The following is an 8059-nucleotide window of genomic DNA, read 5'->3' as shown; positions in this document are numbered from 1 at the left end:
TCTACCCCTCACCGAGTTAGTGGGTGCGCAGCATGTGAGTCCCTCTTCTGTAATCTGCTAGTCCTTTCACGAGCCCATTATCTACCTGACAGCTCCTTACAGATCTCATCCTTTCCCCTGCGCCTCTCTGGAGCAAGCCATCGCAGCTCAGACAGAACCTTGGGAATAGATGCAATTTAATTCAGTAGCTAGCCGCTCTGTTACAACATGACCAATACTACACGTGGTCACTCTTAAGAACCCTGGAAATTCTTGGGTCTTAGCCCTGCCTTGTTAGAACTCCAGAGTATTTGGTTGTGAACAATATCCTTGTACTCTTGGATGGCCTCTGTCTGGTTTATTTTTTACCAAGAGAGCCACTGGCTAAGAAAGTCTCCACCAGGAGAGTGACCTTGCATTGTATCACTCTGCAGTGTGTCAGTCAATCTCCTGACACAAAAGAGGAAGTGCAAAAAAACAAAACAAAACAAAACAGATAGACATACATGTGAAACAATAAAATTTTTTACTTCAAAACTTCGAAAAAAGACAGTAGTAAAGCACACATGATCAACCGCTCAACCAGTGGGCAGGAAACAAGACAAAATAACAGTGAAACTAAGTAGGCACCAACTATATGGTTTCCCATTGTGACTAAAAAGTTCTTCCTTTGGCTTATATGCACAGTGGATGCCAGGTATGGTGGTCTTCAGGACAGCCAAATAGTTTGTGAGCTGTCCCAAGGAGACATCCTGAACATGCTGCAGAGCAACAGTGTTTTTGCATAAGGCAGCTATCTGGATGCATAACACTGAAAACCTGGAAAGAGAGGTAATAATTGTATAAGGTTACTAATGCCTGAGAGAGGCCAATTTACATTTAAAGTGGAAACTACAACAACAACTGCAATTATAGTAATAATTTACTATAATTCACTCATTGTTGAGTCAGCACCTCTTCTAAATATAAGCCATTGAAATTAGCCTTCGACTATTGCAACAGAGAAGTGAAATAATTAACCTAAGAATGTTCATTTTGGCTAACTATTTCGGAGCTTCAAACACATGGCTCGTTGGTACCTGATTTGGGCCTGTGGTGAATTAACAGTGTACCATAGCCAGAAGACGGAGAGGAACAATATCCTTTTAAGCACATATTCCCAATAACCTAGACCCCTTCAGTCGGCCACCCATGCAGGATGGGCCTAAGTTCTTAACTCTATCTATATAGCTGAAGAGGAGCCTGATCCTCTCATCGTCTTCCCTCTTTCACATGCTGAGAATACAGGCATGTACCACTATGTTGAGCTACTTCACAAATTCTTTACAATTGCTATTCCTTGTCTAAACTTTAAAGATTTTTAGACAAACTGGAATTTTTTTCCCATTAAACAGACCCTGGAAACATCTTTTAGAAAGCACCATGATGTTAATTTGGGGCAAAGTTATACTTGAATTTGAAGCTTCATTATTATAGTAAAATTTCAAACACTCTTATTTTTAACCAGGTGAAAACAATAATAGGAAAATTGAAGCTGATTTCCTGAAGAGACACTGAGTAAGTATTTTGTAACCTGGATTCACCTGGAAATTTCTATTTCAGAAGTGGTGTCAATACAAGATAGCAACCACTGTTCTATGTCACTACCCCAGGGGCATTGGTAACAACTCTGTTGTTTATGTCTATACAAATCACAAAGACACACCTCTTACTTAAAGACATATTAAATGTCTTACTACACTCGATGGCTTATGACTCAAACTATACAACCTACAGGACACAGTCACTTCACACAAGACAATCCATACCTTTTAGAACTGAACAGCATCTCTTCGGGAGTGTTGTTAGTTCTAAAAATGGCAAGTTCCAACTAGGAAGACAACGTAAAAATCTAGCTAATAATTTTGGCCTTTGACAAGTGAGTTTATTCCGCAATTTAAAAGTGGCTTTGAATATCCAAGTTAAAAGCAAACTTCCTTTTCCACATGGAAGACCATCTGGTGCCGGCCCATAGAAGAAAATCCCAACAACACACTTTAATTAAAAGTACTTAGTCTTCTATTACTGCAAAGCATAAATGAAATAAGTGTCCATTTGGCTCATATTTTCAGGTGATTTGCGCCTCTGGTGAAATAACAACGTTGCATGGAATGTTCAAGTCATAGCCAGTTCAGCAGAGGAGAAAACAATCAGCAACTTCTCTCAAAGACAGTAAACAACAACAAAAAAACCTCTGAAGTGCTCATAACTACGAAGAATTTTAAAATTCAACATCTGATTGTTTTTCAAGCTCTGGGTTCTTTCAGTTGTCTGTGGTGAAACTGATGCATTCCACTGCTCCATGCTGTACCTAAAAATGCTAAGATTTTTGGTGTGAAAACCAGGTATGTCAGAAACAGTATGACTCACAATGCTTCCATGTTTTCTAGAACTCTTCAGTAAGATTCAGTTCTGCAGAGGCCTTTTTACTTTCTGTCCTTTCATGATAACTATAGCAAGTTGCTCCGAGAGGAGAGCTTAACAAAAGGCCATCCTATATCCTTATATCCCCTACCGTACACTGAAGTTGTAGAGTTTGAAAGTCCTTCAGCAACTAACCACTGCACGTGATATCTATTTGATAAGCTGCAGTAAATAAGCTTTCTCATTGTTCTTTTGAGAAATGTTTCTTTATGTCCAGTGGTTGCATTTCCTGAGACTCAGATAAATGTGGTTTTCTGTGGTTTAACATGCTCACTATATGCATTAATGCCAATAGACTCCAGTACTAAAGACATACCAGTACACATAAACTAAGACACTATTCCATAACTTCCTTAGCGTTCTCTTCACTTGAAGGGCATGGCTGTGGAGCAGCCGCGGGTGTTGGTGTTCCCAGACAATTTTCTTTATTGAATTCACGCCTCTGCTTTTTTTCTTTTTCCTCTAGACCCGGCACTAATTTGTATACTATGTTTTGTAATTGTGGATCCATCCTCAAGTAATTATGAGGTTTGGTCTTGTGCACTAGAATGTAGCACTTTGGACATCTGTTGCTATGTTCAAAATGTTTTACGATGCAGCTTTTACAGAAAGCATGAAGACATTCTGTAATGGTTGCTGCATCTATTAAGTAGCCTTTGCAAATAGAACAGGTGATGTATGGGATCATCTGTGAGAGAGGAAGGAGATGCTCTTTCTGGTCAGACTCCATTGCTGCCTTTTCCTCTGCCTTCCCCTCTTCCATCTGAGAAGGCTCAGATGCCAGGCTTTCCTGAGTTCCCACCTCCCTACTGGAGGATTGGCCCTCCTCGACAGATGGGGGTGCTGTGGCGACTGCAGATGGCAAATCCTGGCGTGCAGGCCACAAGGCCTCCTTTGTTCCCTCCGCTCTCTCTGCACCCTCTGCTCCCTTTGCTACCTCTGCACCCTCCACTCCCTCTGCCCTCTCTGGTTTGGCAGAATCCAGGCCGCCTTCTTGGGCCTCTGGACTGCTCTCCACCGCTGGTTTAGCAGAGGACGAACTGGGTAAAGGCATGGCCAGATTTTGGTGTAAGGTAGAGACCAGAAGTGAGGCAGAGGTGAGAGATATATAGAGATGTGGAGGCCCGAAGGGAACGGAAAACCTGTTGATGATATGGCGAGGCGAAGCGAGGCGAGATGAGGCAAAGCGAATCGAGGTGAGGCAAGGCGAGACCGGACCCTGAGATGAAATTACCAGGCACGATTCTGAGTTGAATCAAGACCAGGAAGCAGGGCAAAATCTGGAGACGAGTCGAGATGAGCAGAGGTTGCAATCCGAGATGAGACAGGCCAGTGTGAGACCAGACCTGGGGTAACGCGAGACCAGACCTGAGGTAACGCGAGGCCAGACCGGGAGTCAGGCCTGGCCAGGCTGGGACAGGCTGGGCCAGACCAGGCCAGACAGGGGGTCAGGAAAGACCCCAGTCCCAGGGTCTGCAGGAGGAGACCCAGAGTCAGGCGAGATGAGACTAGATGATGAGGCAGCGAAACTGAGCCTCAATATCAGGAAGTGAGGCAAACCCAGGAAGCAACGTGAGACTGGGAGGTGCTTAGAGGCTCGAGGTGGCACGAGGGGCGAGACCAGGAAGTTAGGCCAGAACAGAAGGTGAAATTAGATCACAGGAAAAAACTTTCAGATGGAAGCCAAGTGGCACCACAAGGTTTAGTCAGGGTCACCACACAAAGCTTATCCCCGAGGTGAGGTAAGACCAAGAGGTGGACAATTCAAAGTGATATGAAGGTAGATGATACCATCTCAGGCAGGGGGATGCTGAGCACAAAGAGAACTCCACCGAGCACAGACATGCAGTAGGAGAGTGAAGTGGTAATAAGAAAGATCGCAGCCAGGATGAGGCTATGGTGGACAAAGCAAGTCAGAAAGAGAGAGGTAGGGCCAACAAACAGGTAGGAGTGAAGTTACGCAGCTGAACCAAAGTGTGTGTGGGGGGGGAGGGGTTTGCGGAGGTAGCTGCGAAACTGGTCATCCAAGACAATGATTCTGGAGCCTGCCAATAAATTCCCTTCCCATAATGGGACTGCCTGGTTTGTCCTCAGTGGGAGAGGATGCGTTTAGTCCTATCCCAACTGGATGTCCCAGGGTGGGGTGGTACCCACGGGGTGCTTCCCCTTTTTTTGCGGAGAAGGGCAGTACTGGGGGGAGGGACTTATGGGGTGGAACTGGGAAGAAATGGGGCCTCCGGATGCAAAGTGAATAAATAAATTAATTAATGAAGAAAAAAAAAACCCGAAATTGCGGAGCTAAAGTGGCCGATGGCAGCTCACGCCTTTAATCTCAGAACTTGTGAGCAGAGGCAGGCAGATCTCTGAGTTCTAGGTAAGCTAGGGTCTACAGGGTGATTTCCAAGAAAGCCAGGGCTACACAGAGAAAGTGTTTCAAAAAACAAATGAACAAACAAAACCAACAAACCAAAATAACACCGGCCCCTCCCCGGGAAAAAGAAAAAAAAAAATGCAGTGTTTTCCAGCTGGCTTTAAAGGAACCTCACCCAATTTTCCTTTTCAAATGCTTCATATACAGCAGTAGCTTTTTAAAACTACTAAAATCCTGTTGCAGACTAACAATATAATTTCTGTAGTATAACAGGCACATTACATTTATTTATTTATCTATCTGTGTATTTATTTAATGTTGTGTATATACATATGTGTACAGGGAACATGTACCACTGTGGAGGTTACAGAGAAACTTGGGAATTGTTTTTCTCCTTCTACTTTGTGAGTCCAGGAGATAGAACTCAGAAACTTCTAGGCAATCTTTCCAGTCCCCTACTAATATTCTGTTTATCTAGAACACTGAGCTAGATCTTATGTGATGTTGCTTTAGTAATAATGATTTCTGCTTGAGCACCACATATGCCTTCTTGCATCAAATTATGTTCATTCAATAATTATTTCTGCTGGAAAATAGGAAGTTTCTGTTTTGAAACATACACTGCGAAGAACAATCTATTGCCAAATAAGCAAGAATCCAACTGCTTGCTATTTTATCTCCTTCCTCCTCCCTCTTGTTCCCTCTTCCTTTCTCTCCCTCCACCTCTCTTCCCTTTGCCCTTCTCCCTGTTGTTGGTTGTTGTATGATGATGATGATGATGATGATGTATATTTTGTTATATTTTTTGTGGTAATAGAAACTGAATCTAGGGTCTTGTCCATGCTCAGCAAGTTGTCACCACTGGACTATATCCTCATTTTTACCTTTTAGTTTTGAGGCACTTAACAGGACACTTTCCATTTCTGAAAGCTGCAGGATATCTTGAGTGGGTAAAATGGGGTGGAATGTAGGCAAGATGAGGTAAAATGTTCTCTCTCCCCACCCCTATTTGATTAAGCATCCTGCTTCTGAGTCTAAGATGTGATTATAATAGGAACACTCAGGAATAGATTTTTCTGGAAAATTCTAAGCTGAGATGTGACTAGGCACCTGCCTACAGGAGCCTTGGCTCTGGTGGAATTACTCATCATCCTGAAGTCTTCCTATCAATTCTAATAATTTTGGTTTCCTGATGAATCCACATAATGTATATATCTCTTCTTTAATCTGTTCTATAAATTGTAATGCCTTTATGGGTAAGATGGAAAAAGACTGAGGATCGATCTCTTTTTGAGTTCTGACTAGAACTATAAATAACCCTTCGATGATCCTTGGTTTGCTGTAATATGATCTCTGTTCCCCACTGGATGTGAGAAAGAACCCCAACATAGAGAAGGTAACTGATAACCCACAGTACCCTAGGAATAGGACCATGCCTAATCTTGTAGAAACCTCACACTGACATTTGGATGGCCACACGCAAGGGGCTCTGAAGTATACTTTCCTCCTACTCAACAGGGTAGGCCCAGCTGGATAGGGAAGTAACAATAGTTGTCCCAACACTTATCAGTGCTGCCCTGTCCACTAACCATGCTCACTTGTCAGGTCTTTTCCAAAACACTTGAAGGTAAATAAAACCTCACAATTCAGAAGATCTTTGGGGGAGAGGGGATGGGATGGGGGTTAGAGGGGAAATAAGGAAAGGGGATAACATTTGAAATGTAAATAAAGAAAATATCTAGTAATAATAATAAAAAAACTAAATCACACGCGCGCGTGTGTGCGCGCACACACACACACACACACACACACACACACACAAACTCAGTTTACCTAGTCAGTGTAAAAGGGGGGGTACCCTAAGGAGGTGAATCTCTGTATCTATGTGATTAATTCAGATCACATTAGCACTTGTAGAAAAGCCAGTTTTCAAGTTGTGAATTTAGGAATCCATAATAATTCCCAGCATATACAAACATTCAAACAAAATACCAAAGGTGTTAGCTGCCACAATGCAAGTGTATGGCAGCACTGAAAATGATGTTTACTAGGGGAAAGGGTCTTGATATTATGATTGGGCCTTGAGATGAGAGGGAGAATATTAGAAATGAATATAAAAATTATATAATAAACACAGTACATATATATGGTTATAATAACTATATGATAAAAAACATTACACATTATATATATAATTATATATATAATGTAATTGTATAATTTAATTTTGTGTCTTATTCTATAGCTTAGAGTATCCTGGAACTCAATATATAGATCATTCTGGTCTCAAAATTTTTGGCAGTTCTCCTGCCTCAGCTTCCTGAGTATTAGGACATATGGGGTGAACCACTGTACTTTCAATACTGTGATGGCTAGTCTTATGTAAACTTTACAAAAGCTAGAGTTATCTGAAGGAAGGAAGTCTTAGTTGAGAGAGTGCTGACAAAAGATCCAGCTTTAAAGCATTTTCCTGATTGGTGATTGATGGGGGAGGCTCCAGTCTGTGTTAGATGGAGCCATCTCTGGGCTGGTGGTCCTGGGTTCTATGAGAAAGCAGGCTGAGAAAGCCTCAGGGAGCAAGCCAGTAAGCAACACTCTTCTGTGGCCTCTATAGCAGCTCTTGCCACCAAGTCTCTGCCCTCTTGGAGTTCCTGTGCTGATTTTCTTCAACGATGACCCATGCAGTGGAAGTGTGATCCAAATAAGCCCTTTCCTTCTCAACTTACGTTTTGGTCAATGGTATTTTGTTGGAGCAATAGAAACTCCAACTAAGATGCTTTCAGTTCTTAATTTTGTTAGTTTTCTTGAGTTTTAGTATATTTACAAATTCTGGATATTTACCCTTGTCAGATACACAGTTTTACAAATATTTTCTCCCTTTCTGTAGCTTACCTTTTCTGATGGTTTTCTTTGTGGTATAGAATATTTTTAGTTTGATATAATAGGGCCCTAATTGTCTATTTTTTAATTTTGTTTCTTGTGTATTTGGGTCTTGTCTAAATATCTCATCTCCATTGTAATATTCTGTAACACGCCCCACCACATATTCCTCTGCTACTTCTGTCATTCCAGGCCTTACATGTAAATACCTTTAATCAGTTACAATATTTTGCATGTGGCTCTTCACTTTCCTTAGCACCATTTCTTATAAAAGACTCTTCACCAATGTATGTTTTTGCTTGTTGGTTCTCTTTTTCCTTTTTTTTCTTTTTTTCTTATTAATTTGTTTGTTTGTTTTTGTAATAT

The 8059-nt window shown here is 41.7% G+C and overlaps 1 pseudogene; it reads right to left on the bottom strand.

The window, feature by feature from the left end:
* Nucleotides 1-2763: 2763 nt before the first annotated feature.
* LOC116093958 lies at nt 2764-3496 on the bottom strand (annotated as a pseudogene).
* Between the last annotated feature and the right edge of the window lie 4563 nt (nt 3497-8059).

The sequence above is a fragment of the Mastomys coucha genome, chromosome X (genome assembly GCF_008632895.1).
Source record: "Mastomys coucha isolate ucsf_1 chromosome X, UCSF_Mcou_1, whole genome shotgun sequence".
Taxonomy (NCBI): Eukaryota; Metazoa; Chordata; class Mammalia; order Rodentia; family Muridae; genus Mastomys; species Mastomys coucha.
The sequence above is the reverse complement of the archived record's forward strand: the minus strand, read 5'-3'. Positions and strand labels throughout refer to the sequence as shown.